We start from the raw sequence: 27362 nt of genomic DNA, 5'->3' as shown, positions 1-27362 counted from the left end.
GATTTATATTAAATGCCATAAAAAGAAAAAAAGAACTATAGTTTATATGTTGCATATGATGCAATATTAAAATTATAGGTTATAAATATAATATGATAAGTTAGTTATTGTATTTATTTATAAATTATTAATTATGAGATAATTAATTTTCTTTTTCTCCAATAACTACCTTAGTGGGTGGTTTTATACAAATTTATGGCAACCATGAGATAAAATAAAATAGGATTTCAAAATCTCAAAATGCAATAAGTTATCATATAACTTTTGACAGATTAAATGATCACATCGAGTTTACTATACGATAGTACTCGTTTCTACACAATCGAGTATCAAGTCTATACGATAGACCTTCTTCTTCTATACGATTGTTCATCGCATTCTCAATCGTTTACTCCAATCTATCCCTCTATCCAAAATCATACAGAGCCCACAACTCCTGGATTTTCACACCGAGAATACCAAGGTAATCTTGTGGTGGTGTCAAGTTCTGTTTGAGTATCGAGGATCGAGTTATACTCGTTGCTTATGTTCGAGGGAGTTCGAGTTCCTGTTCGTTGCATTTGAGTTCGATCGAGGGAAATACATGAAGAAAGAGTTCTTCAAAGGTATTGTCACTTGATCATTTGTATTTAATTTAAAAAGCATGCTGTAATTTATCTTTAATGCATAATCATTTCTATATGATTGTAAATGTTTGAGTTCTTTCACAATGGAGTTTGGAACGATCCGCTTCTACTCACTGGTCCTCTAGTATTTAGAGTTCCTTCAAAGATGAGTTGGAACCTATTCCAACTCTTGATTTGGAAACTCTCAAAAAACAAGTATTGGAGGATGATCAAATGCAAATACAAGAAAAGGAAAATGTTTGATTTTTTATTAAACTACTTGTTTCATCTAATGTTTATGGACAATTCTATCAATGTCTATCAGTGATAGACACTGGTAGAAGTCGATCTATCTTAGACAAAAAAAAAATAGCATAATTTTTTTTTTTTTTTTTTTTTTTTGTAGGAGATTGAAGGTGAAACTGTAGAGGAATTGATTATGTTGAAAAGAAAAAGGCAAACAACCAGACACTATAAAATAAAATGAAAGATTTTTTTTATCAAGTTTTAGAAGTTAGAACCTTGTAGGAAGTTGAGTTTGATAAACCTTTATTAGTATGTATAACTGATAGACAGTAATAAACTTTTATCAGTGTCTATCAGTGATAGACACTGTTAGAGGTCTATCATCGTCTATCAATAGTTGATTATTTTCTTAAGCTTCATTGCTACTTTAACTTAAACATATGTGTATAGATGTCACCAAAGTTCACACTATCTTATTATTAAATTTCTTAAATTAGAACCTAAGAAGCATGGACACAGATACGGATACATGATATGGCAATACGTTAATTTCTAAAAAATTAAGATATAGATACATTGAAGATACATTATATATATGTATGTATGTATGTATGTATGTATGTCTAATTAAAGTAGATTCAAGAAAAGAGTGAAAATTTGAAAAAAAATCCAGTAACGTCGAGTGATTATTAAGCGACTAGAGTAGATGGTAGGAAAGAAGTAGAAGATGTAGATTGAAGATTGAAGTTGAGGATGAAGAGGGTGTGAATCATTATTTAAATAGTGAGAGAGAAAGGAAGAATGAAGATTTAATTAAGTTTCGAGTTTTTTTTTTCAATTTTTTTTATGTTTTTATCATTTTTAATTTATTTTGTTTTGGATTACTCAATTTAAGTGGACTTTTATGTTTGGAAGTGATTTTAAAATGGTTGAAATCACTTTTGTTATTTTCAAAATCACCGTAAAACATGTTTAATCCTTCAAAACTAATTTTAACGATATGAAAATTGCATTTAAAAGTGTAAAATTGAAAACTAAATTAATTTTGAGTAATTAAAAGTGTTTTTCCAAGTGATTTTAAAAATGAAAAAAGTGATTTTTTTATGATTTTAAAATCACTCCTAAACATGCACTAAAATAAAATGTGTTGTGGGTTGAGATTTTTAAGTGGTTGGGTTAAATTTGAAAAAAAAAAAATGAACCACGTATCCTCTTCACGTATCTGGAAGCAAATACACATATTTGAAAATTAAAAATAAAAATAAAAAAAATCAGATACTTCAAATCACGTACCAGATATCTACCACGTATCTGGACGTATCTATATCATATTCGTATCTGATACCGATTCTATGCATAATTAGAAGTATCTGTGATTCCTAGGTTAGAACTTTATTACTTTCTGTGATATGCTTGCAGGATGTTGAAGGACAAAAAGTTGAAGTTAGAACAAGGAGTTGAAGAAGAAATTGAAGAATAACTTGAAGAAGAAGAAAACCAAAAAAAGGAAAATAAGATCAAAACATAGAAGTGAGAAAAAAGGTAATTATATTTATACACAGTGACAACTATCACTATCTATCAGTAATACATATGGCAATAAAAATGTTCTTCTTTTTAACTTCAAATATTTTCTTGCAACAAATTCATGAAGAGAAACTTAAGGAACAAAAAGTAGATGAAGAAAAAATTGAGGACGAGCAAGTTGAGTAGGAAGAGCATATTGAAGAAGATACTAACAAGGAAGAGAATGAAGACATTGAAAGAAATGAAAAATAAAAAGAAAACGGAAGGGAAGCAAGTTGCTGAAGAGAAAAGAAAACGTAAAAAGTTTAAACCAAAGGTGGTAGAAGATAAACATGTAAAAACGAGAGAGCAAAGAGACAGCGAAAACAAACAAAAAAGACACTAGAAAATAAGAATAAGAACGGAAAAAAAAAAGTCTCCTCAAAGAAGAAACCTAAGAAGAAGAATAACTCTCCATAGAGGACAGGGACGAAAAAATTGATGATGGAAATGTTGAGATTGGTGTCCTAATTCTCTTGGAGTCTCGTAGTTTGTAAATTATACACATTATTATGAATAAAATAAGAGTTATTTTATTTGGCATTTACTCATATCTAATAAACAAAGCTCCATGGTTATTGTATGTAAACTTAAGCACGTATATGAGATATACAAGTGAATTATGCCTTAAGTGATAACCTAAATAAGTCTGTAGTATAAGGATTAAGGAAAGATACCTGATCCTAGTGACACTACGGATACGGTCCGCTTTATAGAGGTTTGCAAGTATTGTGAACTACTACAGATGGTAGATCCTGACCATTCATGTGGAGACATGCAAGCGGAGGTATTCTATACAAAGAGTTTGTATAAGACTAGACCACGAGATGATTTGTCTCTTTATATAACATCGTTGATACTCGAGACTTACATCTCACCTTAACGACCATAGGTGACATGTCCTCAATCCTAAGTATTTTGGAAACTCCTGCCTTTGAGAGCAGCCATTTGATTAGTATGGGTGAGAGTGGCCGGATTGCAACTCAACATGCCTACCTTTTTGAGGATTTGTCTGATTTGGGAGCTAGGAACTCAGTTACACAAGATGGAATTCACTCCTTCCCCAAAGTAGGGGTAAGTAGATAGATTGCTCCCTTAAAAGCCGATTCTGGGTCTTGAACATAGTGACCATAGCTTCTCTTTGGAAGAGAGGACTCGGTCATAGTAGAACTATGACTTATGTTCATTAGAGGGATCAATGGTACTTAAGGAGTTAGATGTAACTATAGGGGCGTAACGATTATTGGTCCAACTGTACTTACGAGCGATCTGTGAAGGGTTATCGCACTATTGATTGGTTGATATGGACACAAAATATACCTGTAGTAAGGAGAGTACAGTTGTCGGTCTGTAATGAAGTATCTGACAGTTAATGGATGGTGGATCCCATGACTAAAGAGTTTAGTCAGTTATTCACGTACCGTTGGAGTTTCAAGCTACAGGTTCATAAGCTCCTCTTGGTAGCTCAATGGATTCAAGTTGAGAATCAGTTCTTGGAATTGATTTGAAATGTTAAAATTGACAAGAGGAAGTTCGATTATATATGATATGATTGGTGTGATGTATGAGATACATCAAGTGGAGGATTAATGTAAATGAGATTTACATTAAGTACCATAAAATAGAAAAAGAGCTATAGTTTATATGTTTCATGAGATGAAATATTAAAACTATAAGTTATAAATATAATATGGTAAGTTGGTTATCATATATATTTATAATATTAATAATTGGATAAATATCTCTTTTTCTCTATTAACCAATTGAGTGGGAGGTTATTGGTGGTTTTATGGTAACCGTGAGATAAAAAAAAAATGTTTTCCTAATTTAGAGTTGAAAGAATTACCATTCTCAGAAGGATATCACGGATCGTTGTCAAGTGAGAATTGTTTTCACTAAACAATAGCTGAAGAGAGACTAAACTGAAGGATCTCATACCGAGAGTTCCATGAGTGCGTTAGGATCACTCCGATCTCACTGTGACCGAAATATAACAATATACATTCATCACATACAGTTATGCAAATAAATCTAATTATCGGCATGCTAAGAACAAACAAAATCATAAGGGATAAAGTTCCATACCAGTTGAAGACTATCTTCACATTCCGAAACTTCAACGTAGCGGAAACCCTCCAAGAGATCTACCAACACCCGGCGAGAACATCAACTGTAACAGCACGATCAACGTGAACACGAATGCCGCAACGGGGATGACACTACCACTAATGATCCCCGGGTATTATTGGAGTGAAATCCCAAAGGGTGGGCTTTGGTGAATTTGGTAGAGGACGGAGGAAACAAGTCGTGTAGGAGATAAGCAAGTGGGAGAGTAAACAATGCTATCATATAGTAGAAGTGCTTATTGCATAGAGGAGCTACACGATCGTGTATGATTTACTTAACGATCGTTTAGGAAAAGGTATATGATCATTAGCTAAATCGGCACACTATACGATCGTTTAGATAAGCTACCCGATCGTCTAGGTGACAGTGTGTGATCATTTAGTTCGCGAAGGTATACGATCGTTTAGTCGGAGAACACTATCGTATAGGCTCTCGAGCGATCGTTTTCTTTCACCAACGCGTGCTTCACAATTCTTTTGGGCGATCGAGATGAACGATACAAAAATGAAAAACTATTTCATTTAACCCATCGGTTACAATAACCGACGTTGCCCACTAACCCAGTCCAAAACGTGATATTAGGATTAATTATCATATAATTAATCAATTAATTAATTAATAAATATAATCATAATTATATTATATCCTTATAGTTTGATATGACATATTTACTATAGTATTTTCTCCTCTACTTGATATAAATCATATTTATATCTTATTTCCTCCAAAATAATGTATCTCATATTAATTTAGCAATTATATCATATATAATTAACTAGTCCAGTTATATCATATATAATCGAACTGCCTCTTGTTAATTTGAAAATATCAAATTAACCCAAATACTGGTTCCCAACTTTATCCAAACTACCCAGGGGACCTAATGGACCTGTGGCTTGAAAGCTCCAACGGTACGTGAATAGCTGACTAAACTCTTTAGCCACGAGATCCACCATCCGTTAACTGTCAGGTATTCCACTAAAGACCAACAGTTGAACTCTTCTTACCACAGATATATTTTTGTGTCCATCGGATATAACCAATCATGAGTACGATGACCCTTCACAGATGCTCGTAAGTACAGCTGAGTTAATTTACTGTTTTTCCCCTGTAGTTACATCCCACTCCTTAAGTACCACCGATTCCTCTAATGAACAATACAACATAGTCCAACTATGTATGAACACCTCTCGGGCTAGGAGAAGGTGTGTTGGTGCCATATCGTTCAAGCCCCAGAATCAGCCCTTAAGGAGTCATTTATCTACTTACCTTGCCTCGGGGAAGGAGTGAATTCCATCTTGTGCAGCTGGAGTTCTCAGCCTCCAAATCAAACGAATCTCCCAAAAGTGGCTAGGTTGAATCGGTGACCTGGCCACTCACACCCATACAAATCAAAGGACCACCCTCAATGGCAAGAGTTCCCAACTTACTCAGGATTGAGGTTATGTTACCTATGATCATCCTAGTGAAGTGAAGTCTCTATCATGAATGGTGTTATATAATGAGACGTTAACACTTCGTGGTCAGGTCTTATATAAAGACTTTGTATAGGACGCCCCCGCTCGCATGTCCCCAACACGAATGATCAGGATCAGACCATCTATAATAAGTCACAACACTTGTGACCATTCCACAAAGCAGGCCGTATCCGTAGCGTTACCAGGATAAGGTTTCCCTCCTATATCCATATACTACAAACCATTTTTGGTTATCACTCAAGACATGATCCACTTGTATGTCACAACATACATGCTTGAGTCACATATAGATAACCAGGGATTTTATGTTTATTAGTTTGTGGTAAAGCAAATAAAACAATTCACCGAGCAAAATACAAGATGTGAAGTAAATATCATATATTAATAACACAAGTGTTCGTACATATTGTTTACAAACTACAGGACACGAGACTTTAGGGCATCAACCCCAACATAAACGATCGTGGAGTGACACTATATGATAATTCACTCAGCTGATCGTAACTAAACGATCGTGGGGCATTTGCTATATGATAGCTTTCCTTCTTCTAAACGATTGAGCATTTGTTTAAGCGATAGACTTCTTCTCATCTCCCACTTGCTCAATCGTCTACACGATTGTTACTCTTCCGGTCTCTTCCTTTAACCAAGTCTATACATAGCCTACACTTCTGGATTCTCACACCAAGAATACCAAGGTAGCCATTGTGGTGGTGTCCTCACTCAACTCGACTGAGTTTGAGGTTTTAGAGGCTGTTCATTGGGTTTGTGATCTTGGAGATCATTGAGTTCGTGTTTGCTGATTGAACGTGTTGTGTTGCGATCGATGTGTTCGAGTGTTCGCTTGTTGCTGTCTTGGAGACTAATCGAATGTTCATGATCAAGGGGGTTTGAAGCATGAGTCTTCAAATGTATGTATAATTTTTCCCTTTATCTCATTGTTAAGCATGCTATAATTTCATATTATGCATGACCTGTAAGTTTTTGTTTCTTGACTATAATTGTGTTTGTTCAATTTCGAATGGAATTTGGAATGATCATTCTGCTGCTCATGGAAATCCTCATGTCCGATTTCCTTCAGGAAACTACTCCAAGCTTCGACTTGCTGATTTCTCAACTAAAATCTTAATCTCAATCACGATCTTAATTCTAGAACATATGTTTTTTAAAGTTTTTGTGTACTTGTTGACAATTAAGTACTTTTGCTTTGTGAACATGTTTGTTGACTATATTGTTGCTGATAGATACTTCTTAGATAATTAACAACTTTTGTTACACATTTTAATACATGTTTTTGTTCATTGTGTTGTTCTTGATAGATACTTGTTAGATAATTAAACAACTTCGGTTATACATGAAAACTTGATCATCAATACATAATGATAGACACTAATAGTTGTCTATCTTTGTCTATAACTTGAGTAACAGTAATAGCAGTCTATCACTATCTATCAATAGTTAGACACGGATAAGCATCTATCAGTATCTATCACAGTGATAGAAGTTTAATATATGCTTATCCTTTCAATCTAGTTTGACTTGGTTTGGCTTTCTTTATCATTGGTTCATTGATTTTCACTTTGTATACTCATTTCTCTAAATTCACACTTTTGCTCTAGGGTTTAGGATTTGTATCACATTAGTGATGACATAAATTAGTGAACACAATATGTGATGCATGTCTTAGGCTATGCGTTATTTCTCATGCATTGGTGGTCATGCATTGGAATGAAACTATGCGTTTACGAATGTATGCGATGATCATGCATTCCTGTCACAAGTTTTCTTTCGCTCACGCCAAGATAATGCGAACGCAAGTTTCTCGGGTGATCCGAGGTCGAACTCAGGGACTTGTAGCTAGACGTATACGGTAATGTGTTTGCGGCGGATGAATAAAAGAATGTTGGAAGGGTTTTAAGCTACAAAATACTCCTACTCCTAACTAACAGACAAAGCATTGGAAGTATGAATGAGAGGTAGAGACACGACAACTGTTGACGTGTAGTAAATGCATGGAAAAATAGATAAAATGTGAGGATGTCTTCATCCAACCTTAAGTTTGACCGCAAGGGTAACCTTAGCCAACGCAAGCTATGCAATCATGCTACACTCACTTGCGCCTAACTCTAGGACGCATGTGATGTATATGCGAAGTGTCGAGAGGCCTTATTCCTAAGTCTCTATTCCTGCTCATGTGCTCTCACACATAAACAAGATGACCGCATACCACCGTATCCTACTTCTTTGACACATGCAATATCCTCTCCGTAGGGTGCATATGCTGTGTAATAGCAAACAGAGCTTATTTCTAAGTTTCCCATTCTTGCTTATGTGTTCCAATCCGCTCTCTTGAGTTTTAGATTTTTTTTTTAGACTACCTCTTAAGTATGCCTAAATGATGAATGATGCGCTCATAAGACAAGGTAACTGCATAAACTTAGCTAACGTAAGATTATTCCTATCTCTAGTGAATACTTGCTTACATTGCTTAATGTGACCAGCCACTTACCCTCCCGGGCAGTTAGTTGTTGTTGACTCTACTCATAGACAAGCGTTGCGCCTGCCTATAGACAGGCATTGCTACAGCTTCACACTAAGCAAATAAGGTTTTCTCACAATACTCACGCAACGCACACCTCCCGGTGGTTTGCTACATGCTTCATATTCCTATGTCGCATGAGTAAGTATGCGATACTCTAGCAATCTCACTAAGTGATATGATGAAAGTAAAGATGCTAAGTAAAAATGATGGAGATGGAGTCGAAGGAAATATAGAAATACATTGATCACAAAATGTATTAATTTCTTAACCAAAATGTAATACAATACAATGTAAGAAAAGAAGAGAAATGGATAAGGCTAGCTGAAAGCAATGTCTTGCTTCCAACAGATGTGTGTCAAGGCTACCGGTGGTGCCATGGAAGGGCGGTGGAGCTGACTCTCTCAAGATCTAACTCTGGCGAAGGCTCCGGTCGTCACTCGGAATGGATGAAGAAGATGAAGAACTCTCAAACTTTCTTCTAACGTGTTCGTCTGGATCACAAGGATCCATCCGAAGGTAGAAACTTAGATAAAATGAAATTCTGCTCATAGGCTTCTATTTATAGAGGTTGATCACCGACAACATTATTGAACCTACTCTGATTCTGACATTCGCGGCGCGTTGGTACTTTTCTGAATCTCTACTGCTAACGGCGTGGTAGGTGAAATGTCAACATCATCTTTTGATTTTCCTGAGATATGCGTTGATGCTCCATTCCACCAACCTTGCGTTCATCCCTCTATTATGGTTATCATCGTATAGCCGCAATCTTGCAATGACCGCATTCGCTTGATTACCGCAACTTTTACACGATGACCGCAATCACTTGACGATCACAACTCCTATACAATGGACACATGCGATTGATTACTGCAATACCCATACGTTGAACGTATGCGTTCGCATTTGCGATGGAGAATTTCTCCGCATGCGGTCGTTTATGCGATAGCCCGGCTTCCGTGTCCACTTCTTGCGTTAAATACAAAGATAGACAATTGAATGAATAATAACGCATAGTAGTGGGTTAGCCGAGATTTCTTAATACTGAACGATGCAACTCATTTTCTCATGAATTCCTAACATAATTGCCGCATATTCTGCTTAATAGCCCTCATAATTCTAAATAAAAGGCCTAAGATGACGTGCATTTCTGCCCGTCATCAATTAGCAACTGAGTTATAAAATTGGATAATCAAATGGATCTAAAAATTTTAATTCGTTAAAAATGTGAACATCAAAGGGATGTACATTGTCGTCTATATACATACTGATAGAATTGAATATTTATCTATCTGCATCTACCTACTAATAGACACATATAAACATCTATCAGCATCTATCATAGTGATAAAAGTTCACCTACCCTATTGCTTGTACATATTTGCTGATAGAAAATTGATATTCATTGACATTTTAATATATTATAAACTTAAGCTGTAAGAGTATATTAGCATGCAGCGAAAATAACAAGGATCAATAAGCAGTCTAATTCATTAATTTTGGCAGAAACTAAAGCATGCTCATCTAATATAAAAGGGTTTGAAGTCATACCTTTGTAGAACTCTTCAAAACCTTGATCCTCAATAGTTGTCTTCTCCAAAACTTTCCGTGAACCACCTCAAGAACTGCTTGAACGAATGGAAAACTTGGGAGAAGTTCACTGCATCAATTTGTTTGAAAAACTCTTTCTTCAGCACGAATTTTTTCAGTAAAAATCCTTTGAATGCATGCCTCAATTCCACTCCAATCTTTTTTATTTATTGCAGGTGAACATGCAAAAAAGATGACTGGATGAGATGCAGCTCAAGCTTAGAATAATTAAGGAAAAAGTTAATGGTTTTTTAGTGAGCTAGTTGAAGATAGTAATGGAAAAACCCATTTTTTCCATTTTGTACAATTTTCCAATTTTTCTATTTTCATCATATGATTTAAAATCAATTTGATTTTAAAAAATGAAAATATTGAAATTGAAATTAATTTTATGATAAAATTAATAAATAATTATTTAAATAATTCTAATTAATGTAATATCAAATATTAAATTAATTTTTACACAAATCCACCTTCATATATTTAAATCATATTTAAATATAAATTCTCCTATTTCGTTTAATTCTAATTTGAACGTTTCAAATTATCTTATCATGCTACTCTAAAGCTTATCCATTTACGAGCTAGTAGGGGGACGTCGTGGACCTACATATCATGGGCTCCAACGATCCGAAATTAATCGGCTAAACTCATTATACTAAATTAACCCTCATTCGTTAACTAATGGGTCACTCCACTATAGCCCATAGTTGAACTCCCCTCATTGTAGATATATTATATCCACTTGATATAACCATAATCAATAAGTCAATCCTTCATAGGTTATTCGTAATCACAGCTGGCTCAAGATCATTGTTTTACCCCTGTGAATACATCTTATTCCTTAAGTTCCCACTGACTCTCTAATAAACAATTCTTATTCATAATACCTATGAATCAAGTCCTTTCTTTATCCTGAAAAGGCGGAGCCTTGATTGTTCAAGACCTGTAATCAGTACTTAAGAGAACCCCTATCTGCTAACCCTAAATCGGGTAAAAGTGAATTCCATCTTGCAGAGCTATGTTGTCACACCCCGCCCCAACTACCCTCTGAGCGTAGGAAAAGATGTGACTGCAGCAGTTTTCAACCCTTTTGTTGACACTTACTGCCTAAAAACTCTTGCGAAAATAACCCTGATACCAATGTACAAATTCAACAATCAACTGATTAAGTCAAGGAGGCAAACAACAACTGATTAAGTAGGCCCATTTTATATATAACAATATAACGTTTATCCAACTCCAAGACTTAGCTACAAGTTTACAAGAACAACTATAAAACCCTTCGGAAGTGTAATTGTGGCTTGTGGCAGACTTTGACCTTAGCAGCACCCTGGAACTCCTCAACAATCACTACCTGGGAAGAAAAACATGAAATAACAGAATGAGCTTCACAAAACTCAGTGAGTGGTAAGCAACTTCTAGAGTCTATTTCAACTCATAAATAGCAAGCATATCATAAATACGAATTACTTTCAAACCTTAGCCTTGAATGAGTCTGTTTTCAACTCCATTTACGCGCACGGTAGAGAGTTAAATTGATAAGTAACTAGAATGAGTATGTTGTCTACCTATACACACGGTAGCTAGATAACTGTTACTAAATACAACGTTTACTCTTTACGTTTCCTTTGTCAACTATGTGCACATAGCTCCCCGCTCATGGGCTCAAAAGCTAGGCCCATCGGCCCTCTGACCATCCCATACGAGGATGCTCCCACAAGCTCAGGAACTAGACCTCTCGGTCCCCTGACCATCACGTGAGGTTTTGCTTATGGGCTTAGGCACTAGGTCTATTGACCCCCTAATCATCCCGATCACATAATCTCATTCTCATGCTATATACTCATTCATAACATAAGCATATATAATTTACTCTATAATATATGCTGTAAGACTTAAAGGAAAGTACCACTCACCTTGGTCATTTAGGAACCTTTCTCTCTAGAAGTTCCATGATCTTCTCGGGCTTCTCTTGAACCCTAAATTCCAGATTCAATCTTAAAGCTCAGACTACTCATAGTTCTAGGATTTTTCTTGAGTTACTTCCTTCTACAAATATGCTCTGTCTCAGGAAGCTTATCTCAAAATCTTAGCTCATAACTTCTCGTGATTTGGCCGAAAACATCAAAACATTAAGACTGGTCCAGCTTACCCGGCAGCTCGACCTCTTTGTCTTTTCCTCACTTTTCAGCCCGATTCCTTAGAGCTTCTTCTCCGGAAGCCCTACCTTGAAAACTAGGATCTTCTAACTTTCAATTGGCTTTAGAATCACTCCAAACGCATGAGTATTCTAGGAGAACTCCTTATCCCAAGTTGATACTACTTCTTATCCTTTCTGTTCGACAGCATCTCCCCACTTGGAACCTCTTGACCAACGCATGGTCTTGATACCAACGTATAGTCTCCTCCCAATACACTCTTCCTTATGTCCTTTGAAGAGAATTTGAGTTCTCATCTAAAGTCCTTGGCCCTACTTATAGGCGTCCAAGATTGTTCTAAGGTTGACACCTCCTACTTGGTTGCATGTCCAAGTGTTTTCCTTAGCATCTGCCAACTTCTAACCTTCTCCACCTCCTGCTTGAGGTGTCTTCACCTCACACCATCAACGCAACCCTTGCACCAATGCAATCTTAAGTGTCTTCCTCCTCCATAGCCAACGCTTAAGGCTTAACTTTGTATGTCTACTCGTTTATCCACCTCATTTCCTTAAGGCCTAAGACTCCCTCCAAGCAAGCCACGTGTCTGGATGACGTCCTTCATATGCATTCATCCTTCATATGCGTCCATCCAACTCAATATGCGTTCAACTAGGATGATGACCAACACCCCTTTCAATGCATACTACTAGCCTCGGATCACCAACATATAGCATATCACCAATGCATAGCAACCCTTAGGTCAACTTGGTTCTCAACTCAACACCATCGCAACCCACCTCATTTACCTTGTTACCGCAAGCCTTAACAACGCAAGGGCAAATCACTATGGCACCCACCTTAGCTCGTTCCATCACATGGCTTATACCTTAAGCAAGGCCGCCGCATCCAACGTATCCATCATGCATGCCATCGCATACTACCAACGCATTCCCTCGGCCGCATTCCTTCATCGCATTCCTTCGGCCGCATGCCTCCATCGCATACTACCAACGCATTCCCTTCAGCTGCATACGTGCCACATCGGCCGCATACGTAGGCGCATCACCGCATGCCCTCAGACAACACTCTCACGTAGCAAGCCGTCGCAGACACAAACGCATAACACTATCGCATGACATCAATGCATAGCAACGTCGTATGTCATTGACGCATAGTCTCTGTGATGACATCAACGCATAGCACCACAAAATATCATCATATAGTACGGTCGCATGACATCAACGCATAGCAGCGCACGCATGTCATCACAACATTCCCTTCGGCCGCATACTCTCACGTCTAATGTATCCATCGCGTCTGCTCTATCATCGCATAGATGCATACATCGTGTCCGCCACGCATCCATCGCAGCCGTCGCACCTCATGCGTTGATCTAACCTCCAAAAGCAGTGGCTGCCGCATGCGTTATTCTTGGCCTTACTTCAATCTCTCTCCCCATGCCCAAGTAACCTCTCAAAACTTTATGACCAACGCATGGCACACTCTAACGCATTGTCCAACACTTGGCCATTTTTCTCTTTGGCTTCCAATGCATGACAACTCTTGGCAATGCCTCTTGCCAATATTTTGGCCAATCATACGTCCAACCTTACAAACGCATGGTTGCCTTTTCAACTTATGCATTAATGTCTCCTAACTCTTAATTCATGGGTCCTTTTGACCTTACACTTAGCCAAATTTCATCAATTAAAACTTAACTCAAAACTACTCAAGGAAAATCGATTCAACACTTAGAAATTTCCTTCATTTCAACATAGGATTTAACTTTCACTTAGTTAATTTCCTTAACCACCTGCTTAAGTAGGAAAAATGGAAATTCGGGTTTCACATAAGTCCCCAGCTATTCATCTGGTCTTATCCCCAAAATGGAAGGCTTATTGAGCAGTGTTGTTGCCCTCACCCATGCAGATCAAAGGATAATCCCGAACAAACATGAGTTCATGGCTAGCTTAGGATTAAGATTGAGCTAACCTAGGTTACTTAATAATGAAATAGTCAGTTTTAATAGTAAACGGTCATTATAAAGAAAAGTGACTATTTTCGTGGTCCAATCTATATGCAAACTCATTGCATTGAATGCCCTCACTCACATGTATCTACATAAATGATCTGTGGATCACATCATTTGTAGCACCTTACAACACCTTGTAACAACTACAGAGTGGGTCGCATCCAATAGTGTTACCAGGATGATATACCCAATTTTATCCACATACTTATTATACCATTTAAGCTATATACTATTAACTTGATCCTGTTTATGTCACCACATAAAGTTTAAGTATTCAAACTATAGACATGGATATGTTTATTAGATTTTTATAATAGAATGCAAAATCAACAACTTTTATTAACACAAACTGCGAGTTCTAGGACATTCCCAACATAAACATCAATGCAATGTTCGTGTGTTATTCTTTCATCCCTTCAAATTAGTAATTCAACTACTATAGGTTTTCATTCAACAAATGTAAGTTGCTTGAAGTTGGAAAATTTTGACAGTGATAGTTGATAGTTGATCGAAACTATCAGTATATAGATATTGATAGTTGTCTATCACTGTCTATCACTAATAAATAGTGATAGTTGTTTGTCAGTGATAGACAGTAATAATCTTTTATCACTATTTATCAGTTATGGATAACTATCAATATCTATCAATGTTTACCACCTATAGACAACTATTAGTAGATAGACACAGGTATACATCTCTTAGGGTTTATCACTAAAGTTAGTTTGTTGTGCTTCCTCTTGTTACATTGAAAAATGAAAATACTATTCCATTTGTTTACAACTCAAGAACAAAATAAATCAAAAAATAACTTTCATAATTTCATTATCAATCCATTTGCCAATTACATGTAAAAAAAATGCAAACATAATGATTACATCATTGATTAAATGATTCAAGTTTGCAAGTCCTACTATTGTGATCTTTGCGATTACAACGATTACATTTTCATGAATTTTTAAATTCACCAACAGATAGAATCCTTTGTTTTTTAGGTCTTCCAGCTTGACGTTAAATAATAAGAGGTAATGCTTTCTTGGCATCATCTCCAATCCTCAAATCTAAATGAACTCCAACAGGTCAAACAAAACCTTTATATGTTGTTGACCATATTCTTAAATAATAATACTTAGATATGTAAGAATAACTATCCAAATTAAGCATCCCAGGAACAACAAATGCATATGCACATGGAATTTCCTCAAAAACCCATACTCGACAACTGTAAGATCCCATGTCTATCTTCACTAGGAATTGTTTATCTCCATCCATTATCTTGTATTCAACATTGATAATGGGATCAACCTAATAGATAAAAATGAGAAATACAACCAACATCAAAAAGTCTATAAGAAAAATGAGTTTCTATCAGAGATGGTTACTGATAGAAGTCTATCAATGACTATCTCTGATAGACCATGATAATAGCTTATTTGTGTCTATTGGAGATAGACATTAATAGACTCTATTAGTTTGATAAATCATGATAGTAATCTATTTGTGTCTACCAGAGATAATCAATTAGTGCTTTATGCTTGATAGACCATGATAAAATATTTGTATCTATCATCTTTTTTTATATCCAAATATTAATCAACCTAATAGATGAAAACGAGAAATCCAATAAGTATAAAAAGTATATAAGAAAAACGGGTGTCTATCAGAGAAGGTTGCTGATAGAAGTCTATCAGTGACTATCTTCGGTAGGCCATGATAGCAGTTATCTATATCTATCAAAGATAGAGACGAATAGACTCTATCATTCTGATAGACCATGATAGTAGTCTATATGTGTCTATCAGAGATAGAGATATGTGTTTATTTCTGATAGACCATGATAGAAGTATATTTGAGTCTATCATTCATTATTTATATCCAAATATAAATATATAAATAAATAAGTAAGTAAATAACTCTTACCAAGAAACTTCTTGATTTTTCATGTTCTTGACGTAATGTATTCTCGACCCAAGTAGTCAAACAATTTTCATTAAAGAAACAACTTTACTTCGATCATGAAACCACTTTTGCAATATATCTTTAACCGAATCAAGCAAGCTTGCAACAGGTAAATCTCTGGCATCCTTTAAAACTGAATATACGTTTTTTGCACTATTTGTTGTCATCATTCCATACCTTCTTCGTGAATATGCATGAGCCCACCTCTCAAAACCAATGTTACTAAGATAACCTCAAATATTTGGATAAATTGACTCCATCGATCTCATACAGTACTCAAAGTCTTGAAAGTGTAAGATTTAGCACAACTAAGGAAAACTTGAAAGTGTAAGATTTAGCACAACTAAGGAAAACTTGTCAATCAAAGATTCCTTACATGAAAGCTTCAAATTTCTTAAAAGATGTTGCATGCGAATACAATACGGAACATTTCTAGAAACACTTAAAATTCCTTTGGGAATGTTCAAATGCCTATAAAAAAACAAAAACTAAATTTTCTCGATCACCAAAACTATTTCCTATGTTTCCAAAAAACTATTTCCATGATGCGTCATTTTTTTTTAATCTACAATAGCATATGCAAGGGAGAAGATTTAGTTTTTACCATCTACTGTTGAGACTATTAATAGAGTGCCAACAAACTTACACTTAAAAAATGTGTCATCAACAGATATGGTGGAGGAACTCTAAATAAAGAACCAGTGAGCGGAAGTAGATCGTTTCAAAGTCCATTGAGAAAGAATACAAACATTTACGTCAAGAAGAATAGATTATGTCTAACGAGTAAATTACAGCATGCTTCTTAATGAAATACAAGGGATCGAGTATAATACCTTTGAAGAACTCCTTCTTCATGTATTTCCCTCGATCAAACTTCAATGCGTCTAACAACACGAACTCGAATGCAACGATCAGAACTCGATCTCAACGAGCAACTGCATGAACCTCGATCATAATCGAGTACAACTCGATCCTCGACCCTCGAATAGAATCGAACACCACCATTAAGACTACCTTGGTATTTTTGGTGTGAGAATCCAGAAGTTGTGGGCTTTGTATGACTTTGGATAGAGGAATGGAAGAAGTGAATGATCGAGTATACAACAGAGGAAGGAAGTCTATCATATAGACTTGATACTCGATCATGTAGAAGAAGAAGCCTATCGTATAGACTTGCTACTCGATCGTGTAGCAACGAGTAACTATCACATAGTTAACTCGATATTTGATCGTTTAGTTCTTTAATACCATCGGTTAGTAAAAACATTTTTTACTCGATGGTCTTTCTTTGTGAGACGATACGAATGAATCATCATCTATTGATTTGGAAAACCATTTTCCTTTTTATCTCACAGTTACCATAAACTGCCAATAACCTCCCACTTAAGTCGGTTATTGAGAAAAAGAATAATTAATTATCACATAATTAATATATTATAAATAAATATAATAATCAACTTATCATATTATATTCATAACTTATAGTTTTAATATTTCATCATACGAAACACATAAACCATAGTTCTTTTTCTATTTTATGGTATTTAATATAAATCATATTTATATTAATTCCTCCAATGATAATGTATCAAATACATAATGTCAATTATATCACATATAATTAAATTCTCTCTTGTTAATTTGAACACTTCAAACTAACCCAAAATCTTATTCTCAACTTGAACTCATTGAGTTACCAAGGGGACCTTATGAACCTGTAGCTTAAGCTCAATGGTACGAGATCCACCATCTGTTAACTGTTGGGACTCTACTAAAGATAGACAGTTGCACTTTTCGCACTACAAATATATTCCTATGTCCATATAACCAATCAATAGTGTGATGACCCTTCATAAATCACTCGTAAATACAGTTGAGCCAATTTACCGTTTTACCCCTATAGTTACATCTAACTCCTTAAGTACCACTGATTCTTTTAATGAACAATAAGTCATAGTCTTACTATAACTGAGTCCTCTCTTCCCAAGAGAGGGTGTGGCCACTATGTTCAAGACTCGAAATCAGCCCTTAAGGGAGCAATTTATCTACTTACCCCTGCTTTGGGGAAGAAGTGAATTTCGTCTTATGTAGCTGAGTTCCCAGCTCCCCAATCAGACGAATCCTCAACATGGTAGGCTTGTTGAGTTGGCAATCTAGCCACTCTCACCCATACAAATCAAAGAATCACCCTCATAGGCAGGAGTTTCCAACTCACTCAAGATTAAGGTCATGTCACCTATGGTCATCCTAGTGAAATGTAAGTCTCAATTATCAACGGTGTTATATAAAAAGATTAATCATTTCGTAGTATGGTCTTATACAAACTCTTTATATAAGATACCCCCGCTCGTATGTCTCCACATGAATGGTCAAGATCAGACCATTTGTAGCACTTCACAACATTTGTAACATCTATAAAGTGGGTCGTATCCGTAGTGTCACCAGAATAGGTATCCCTCTTTTATCCATCTACTACAAAATATTTAAGTTATTACTTAAGACATGATCCACTTGTATGTCTTTACATACATGCTTAAGTTACATAGAATAATCACAGATCTTAGTTTATTGGATTGAGTAAATTCTTATAAAATAATACTTATTTATTAATAACAATATGTTTACAGAATGTTTACAAACTACGAGACTACCAAGAGATTTAGACACCAATCTCAACATATGCTAGGTCTACAATATGTCCACCCCTTAATGGATTCACCAATAGCCATGAAACAAATTTGAAATGTCCATTTTCATCTATTTTTAAAGCAATGTACATACCTGCAAAAGTACATAACAACATTAATAGATAGACAATGATAGATACCTATCATAGTTTATCAGAGATGGACAATGATAGACAACTATCACTGATTTAGAAATAGATCACTATCTATGTACGATAGACAATGATAGAAATTTTTTAAGAAAAATACTTCATCAGTCCTGCCTGGATTCATTTCCTTCAACTTCTCAAAGAACCTTGGAATCAAGCTATATGTTTTAGTTGCATCACCTTTTAATGAACTTGCTATGTGTTCTTTTGCTCTCTAAGTTTTTTTATAATTAATATTTGTTGGATCAACACCAACATGCAGTGGAAAGAAGCAAGATCCATAAGCACTCTAATTCATTAATTTTGGTTGAAAAAAATGCTAAAAACAGAGTATAATGGGTTTCATGAACATACTTTAGCCGAACCATCAAAATCTCTATTTTCAGCTGCTTAATCCTCCAAATCCTTGTGTAGACCACCACAATATCTTCCCTACTATCCTCTTCGTGCTCTAGATTGAGTTGTGGGACTCAAAATAAGTTGGAATCAAAGGGAATATGGAGAAAACTCACTGAACTAACCCATTGAAGAACACTTTATTCATCCGAATTTTTTAGCAAAAATTCAATCGGTTCCTCATTTATTCTTCACTCCACTCTCTTCAATATATTGCAGACTATCATGCAAAGAGATTGCAGTATGGGATGTAGCTCATGTTTGGAGTGAATCATGGAAGAGGTGGTGGGTTCCTTGTAAGCTAGTTGAAGATGAACTTTGAAAAATTCATTTTCAATTTTGTGTAATTTTTCAATTTCCAAAATATATTTTGATTTTAAAAACATATTTTATTTCTAAAATCAAAATTTATTAATTTTAAAAATTAATTTCATAAATTAATTTTATAATAAAATTAATAAATAATTATTTAAACGATTTAAATAATTCTAATTAATTTAATATCCAATATTAAATTAATTTTTACACAAATTCATCTTCATATATTTAATCATATTTAAATATATTTTCTCCAATTCCATTTGATTCTAATTTGAACGTTTCAAATTAACTTATCACGCTACTCTAGACTAATCCATTTTCGAGCTAGTAGGGGGACCTCATGAACCTACAGATTATGGCAGTCTTATTGAGCCGACGTTGTTGAGCCAACTCTCACCTATACAAATCTAAGGGCAATCCCGAATAAACAGGAGTTCATAGTTAGCTCAAGATTAAGGTCAAGTTACCTAGATCATCACTTTGAAATAGTCAGTCTTAAATAGTAAACAGCGTTATAAAGTAAGAGTGACTCATTTCGTGGTCTGATCTTGTACAAACTCTTTTGCACAAGGACACCCCCACTTCTCATGCCCAACATGAACGAATTAGGATCACTTCGTTTGTAGCACTTTACAACTCTTTGTAACAACTACAGAGCAAATCATATCCAATAGTGTTACCAGAATGAGATACCCAACCTTATCCATGTACTATATATCATTTTGACTATTTACTCAAACCTGATCCACTTTTATGTCCCCACATAAAGTTCAAGTACTCATCCAATAGTCAAGGGACTTTTAGGTTTATTGGATTTCTATTCAAGCAATAGATCTATTCAATAACACCTTTATTGAATTTTCAGAATAAGCTCTATTGTTTACATACCACGAGTTTTAGGACATAAAACCCAACAATATTAACACGAAGTTTTGTACAAGCCTTGTATATAATATCTCTAGGAATGGATTGATTAGTAGAGATAAACCTAAAATTATCTTTCAATCAATTGTCAATTATGGATGAAGAAGCTTGCTTATGACAACTCTAAGTTGTATTCATTGAATAGTCTTGGTCAGAAATGTATTTCCGAAGCATCTACAAACTCACCGCTCTTGTACCGAAATGTCCTAACATATCATTTACAACCTTCTTGCAAATATTTGAACGCAAGTGATTTTGAATTTAATCTTGTAATCCTAAATTGAAAATTTTTCTCTGCTATTATGTAAAAACATTTTGAAAGTATTTCTTTACTTCCAAATACATATTTTCCCTTCAAATCACCATTAAAATGAATATCTCTTATGACTTCATCATTTGAAGATGAAGAAGAAGAACGTAAACATAACATTCTATCACCACCTACACTACTAATAGAAGTAGAAGATTCTTCCAAAGAACAATCACTTACATGAGTAACTAAAGGATGTTTAGTGATTGCATCTTTAGCCAAAGTCAAATACCAAAAAACATCCCTGTTTTTTTTTTTTTATTGGAAATGTAGTTTGAACATTATTTTTACCAAGATCTAATAGTACCGACAATTTTAGCAAATCATCCAATTGAATCTCCTTAAATATCAAATCAACTAAATTATTGAAGTCTATCATATCATCCACCAAAATTTCAGTAACCTTATAATTCTCATAAAAATTATAATACTTCCATTGTCTACCATAAAGAACAATTATAAGAATATACACCATGATCTAAGATTATTACGAAAGGATAAAATATTATATAAGAAATTGAAGGATCTCGTCGAAGAGAACCTTGAGCGGAAGCGGGATCGTCCTAATTCCCATTTTTTATAGAATAAAAAAAAATTATAAAAAAAAGCATAAATTATGCATTTACATAAATTACAGCATGCATTTAATAAACAAAAATAGGGTTTCAGAAACCCTTACCTTTGAAGAGAGATCTTCAAGAATCTCTTGAACCCGACGATTTTATAGATAGATATCCATCGATATATCTAGATAATTATCTATATCAATATAATTATATATGTCTATAATTATATATCTATATAATAAAAGTTATGGGGCTATTTTCCTGAGTTCCTTAGAAAGAATTGTCTCGCGCCCTTAGGTATTCTCTACCTACCCATCAAAGAGAGCCAAAAGAGGATCTTTTGTGTATAATCTTGCATAATCAAAAGCCAAATGTATGAGGAAGTCTAATTCATACTTCTGGGCACTACCACGATGGCAACCTTGGTATTCTCAAGTAGATAAACTAGGAATGGTGGGCTCTAACTATTTTGGAATGGGGGAATAGATTTGAAAGTAGAGAGGAGGAAGAGGAATTACGATTAATCTCTAAGACAATCTCACAGAACGTTTCTATCTAACTACTCTGTCACAAAAATGATCAAAGAGACTCTTTCCCATCCAAAGACAAAATAACACCATCCATCCACTTACGTGACTAGAGAGAAAACAGGGGGAGGGAGTTATAACTCCCTCACTTATTTAAATTAAAACAACAATTTATTTATATACATATAATTATATATATGTTATATCGAATATAATATATAGTTTCTAGTTTTAATATTATTTCATATACAATATAACCTATAGTTTCTTTTCTCTCTCATATGGCATTTAATATAAATCACATTTATATTAAATTTAACAATTATGAATCCAATTCATATAATTAATATCTGAATCTTATTCACATATTCATTTTCTCTCATAATTGCTATAATGTATCAAATACATTATAATAATTATATCACATATAATCAAAATAACTTAATTATATCATATATAATTAATTCCCTCATTTAACTTGAACAATTCAAATTAATCCAAAAAATGATTCTCATCTAATCCTATTCAGCTACCAAAGGGGCCTCATAGACCTGTAATTTGAAGCTCCAATGATACATGATTAATTAATCAAACTCTTTAATTAAATTATTCACCATCTGTTAACTGTCGAGCACTCCACTAACGACCGACAACTGCACTCTTCGCACTACAGATATATTTATGTGCCCATTGAATATAACCAATCAACAATACGATGACTTTTCACAAATTTTTCGTAAGTACACTTGGGCCAAAATTACCGTTTTGCCTCTGTCGTTACATCTAACTTCTTAAGTACCACTAATCTCTTTAATGAACAATAAATCATAATACAACTATGACTAAATCCCTCTTGGGCCAGAAGAGGGTGTGATGCCACATTGTTCAAGCCTCGGAATTAGCTCTTAAGGGAGCAATTTATCTACTAACCCCGATCTCAGGGAAGGAGTGAATTCTTTCTTGTATAGTTGTGTTCCTAACTCCCCAACCAGAAGAATCTCCAAAATGGTAGGCTTGTTGAGTCGGTGATCTGGTCACTCTCACCCATACAAATCAAAAGATCGCCTTCATAGGCAAGAGTTCACAACTCACTCAGGATTCAGGTCATGTTACCTATGGTCATCCTGGTGAAACGTAAGTCTTTATTATGAATGATGTTATTGTTGGGAATGGTGTCCTAAATCTCCTTGTAATCTCGTAGTTTGTAAACTTTGTATAAACATGTTGTTATTAATAAAATAAGTGTTATTTTATAACCATACACTCAATCCAATAAACTAAGATCCGAGGTTATTTTATGTAATTTAAACAAGTATGTAGAGACATACAAGTGGATCTTATTTAAATAATAACCTAAATGGTCTATAGTAGATGGATAATGTTGGGTACTTTATCCTAGTGACACTACAAATACGACTCGCTTTTTAGGTGTTACAAGTATTGTAAAGTGTTACAAATGATCTAATCCTGATCATTCATGTGGAGATATGTGAGTGAGGGTATCCTATACAAAGAGTTTGTATAAAACCGGACCACAAAATGATTAGTCTCTTTATATAACGCCGTTAATAATAGAGACTTACATTTCACTAGGATGACCATAGGTGACATGACCTGAATCCTGGGTGAGTTGTGAACTTCTACTCATGAAAATGGTCTTTTGATTTGTATGGGTGAGAGTGCCAGATTGCTAACTCAACAAACCTACCATTTTAGGGATTCGTCTGACTAGGGAGTTGGGAACACAGCTACACAAGACGAAATTCACTCCTTCCTCGATGTAGGGGCAGGTAGATAAATTGCTCCCTTAAGGGCTTGATTCCAGGTCTTGAACATAGTGGCCACACCCTCTCTTGGCTCGATAGGGACTTGATCATAATGGGACTATGACTTATTGTTCATTAGAGGAATTAGTGGTACTTAAGGAGTTAGATGTATCTACAGAGGCAAAATAATAATTTTTGCTCAATTGTACTTATGAGCAATTTGTGAATGGTCATCGCACTGTTGATTGGTTATATCCAATGGACACAGAGATTTATCTGTAGTGCGAAGAGTGCAACTATCAGTCTTTATTAGAGTGACCAGCAGTTAACAGATGTTGGGTAATTTAATTAAAGAGTTTAATTAATTATCCAAGTACCGTTGGAGCTTCAATCTACAGGTCCATAAGGTCCCCTCTGTAGCTCAACAGAGATTTAATTGAGAATTTTTTTTGGATTAATTTGAAGTGTTCCAATTAATTGAGATAATTAATTATATGTGATATAATTAATATAATGTATTTGATACATTATAATATTAGAGGAATTTGAATATGATTCAAATACTAATTATATGAATGAGATTCATGTAACTAAATTTAATATAAATATGATTTATATTGAGAGAAATTAAAAACTCGGATATGATCCGATATCATTTATATGGATGAGATTCATATAAGTGGATCGAAGATAAATGTGATTTATATTAAATGTCATGTATGATTGAGAGAAAATAAAATCTATATTTTACGTTGTATTTGATGCAATATAAAACTATAGCCTATATGTTATATTTGATATAACATATAGTGTATATATATCATAAAGTAGTTATTATATATATATATATATATATTATTAATTTAATTGAAATTAATCCCATTCTCTCAAGTTAACTTACGTGAGATCCAAGAAGTTGAATTAATCATCTTCTTCCTCAAATCACTCTGAGAGAAGAGTTCGCTCTTGAAAAAATTAACAGGGAAGAAAAGTTCTTCTCTTCTCTCTCCTCCTGTCCATCTCCTATCCCTCTTCCAAGGATTAAAGCAAAGTCCACAACTCTTGCTCGAATCCTTTATCCCAAGAGAATACAGAGGGTTCTCAAGTGGTGGTGTCCGTTCTTGAAGAAGAAGACCCACGTGGAGAAGGAGTTCTATTTGTGGCTTGTACGAGGGAGTTCTTGAAGAAAAGGTTCTTCAAAGGTAAGGGTTTCTGAAACTCTAAATATTTGTTTTAAAGCATGTTGTAATTTTAAGTAAATGCATATCTTGTTGTTTTTTTACTGTAAAACTTTATATTCAATAAAAAATGGAATTTGGGACGATCTTTGCTTCCGTTCAAAGGATCTTTTTCGACTAATTTCCTTCAGCTATATAATGAGACTAAACATTTCGTGGCCCCGCTCACATGTCTATATATGAATGATCATGATCAAATCATTTGTAGCACTTTACAACAATCGTAACACCTACAAAGCAAGCCATACTCGTAATGTCGCTAGAATAAAATACCCAGCCTTATCCATCTACTACAGACCATTTAGGTTATCACTTAAACACGATCCACCCGTATATCAACCTTGGATGTTAGTTTATTGGTTTGTGGTTAATGCAACTCAAATATGGAATAAAATATCATATATTTTATAAATATTAATGAGTTTGTTCAAAACATTTACACTCTATAAGACCTTACAAGATTTAGAGCATCAACTCCAATAGAAACTAGTAGTGAAAATATTTATTACAGATAGACATGGATAGAAATCTATACCAGTTTATCAGTGATAGACAAAGATAGAAATCTATTATTATCTATTAGTGACAGGCAGTGATAGATTTCTATCTCTGTGTATCAAGGATAGAAATTGCACGCAAATTGAATATTATATATGCATCTTATCACCAACGAATAAAAAATAGAGAATATTATAAATAAGAAAAGAATGAAAATAACACATATACACAACAAACAAACTATTACAAAATGATAGACAGTGATAACACTCTATCACTGTCTATTCCATTTGAATTCCAATTAGCCACATTATATAAAGTTAAATTACAATCAGTAGATAGACATGGATAGTGTCTATCACTAATAGACAGAGATAAAGTTCTCATGAAGAAAACTACAAATAAATTGAATCAATCAAACATGAAGAAAAATAGGCACGTTCTATAGTCCCAACTATATATTTATCCTCGCACTAAAAAACCAATACAAACAAAGAGATAGATTGTGATAGATAGACAGCGATAGAACTCCATCACAGTCTATTAAATTTGAAAACCAATTAACCACATTATGATAGACTTTAATTCAAATCACTTGAATCTGATGATTATCAATTGAATTCAATTAAAAAAAAAAGAAGAAAATAAATATTAATCCATTGAAGAAGAAGAATGATAGAAGAAGAAGAACCTAAGATTCTGAAAAAGAAGAAGAATGAGGAGGAGGAGTCTATCACTAATAGACAGAGATAAAGTTCTCATAAAGAAAATTACAAATAAATTAAATCAATCAAATAGGAAGAAAAACAAGCACGTTATATAGCCCTAGTTATATATTTATCTTCACACCCAAAAACCAATACAAATAAAGAGATAGATAGTGATAAATAGACAACGATAGAACTTTATCACAGTTGAAATCCAATTAGCCACCTTATGATAGAGTTTAATTCAAATCACTTGAATTTTGATGTCTATCGGTTGAATTTGAGTTGTTGAATTCGATTAAAGAAGATGATGACGACGAAGAAAAAGAGAAAGAAGAAGACGAAGAGGGCGAAGAGGAGAAGAAGAAGATGATGACGACGACGACGACGAAGAAGAAGAGGAGGAGGAAGAAGAAGAAGAAGAAGAAGGAAAGGAGGAGGAGGACGATGACGACGAAGATGAGAAGAAGAAGAAGAGGAGGAGGAGGAAGAAGATGATGACGACGAAGAAAAAGAAGAAGAAGAAGAAGAATCCAATTATGTTTGCGATTCAGGCCTATTATGATTCATCCATCAATGAAATCTCATTCCGATCACGCAAATTTTCATTACGGTTTGATAAACGTGGCCATAGCGTAGTTGTGCAATCAAACGACTTTGTTATTTAAATCAATTAAAAAAATGTAAGATATAATTACATTAAATGAAAAGAAAAAAAAATCAAATTTCTCCCTTATGTTATACTTTTTCATCCTAAAACTTTTAATTTCATCTACTTCAAATTTAAGTAATTATTTCAATTTTATCCTTAAATTTTAAAAATATTACAAAATTTCTCTATAATAAACTTTCATTTGAAAGATTATTTAAAAAGTATATATTCTCATATGGATTTAATGAATTACAAAATCGACAGGATTTCAAAAAGAACCTGAACCACAATAGAACTAAGTATTTGTTAGAGTTTGTGAGTATTGATAAAATTAT

The sequence above is a fragment of the Benincasa hispida genome, chromosome 9 (assembly GCF_009727055.1).
Source record: "Benincasa hispida cultivar B227 chromosome 9, ASM972705v1, whole genome shotgun sequence".
Classification (NCBI taxonomy): Eukaryota; Viridiplantae; Streptophyta; class Magnoliopsida; order Cucurbitales; family Cucurbitaceae; genus Benincasa; species Benincasa hispida.
This window is presented reverse-complemented; position numbering follows the sequence as displayed.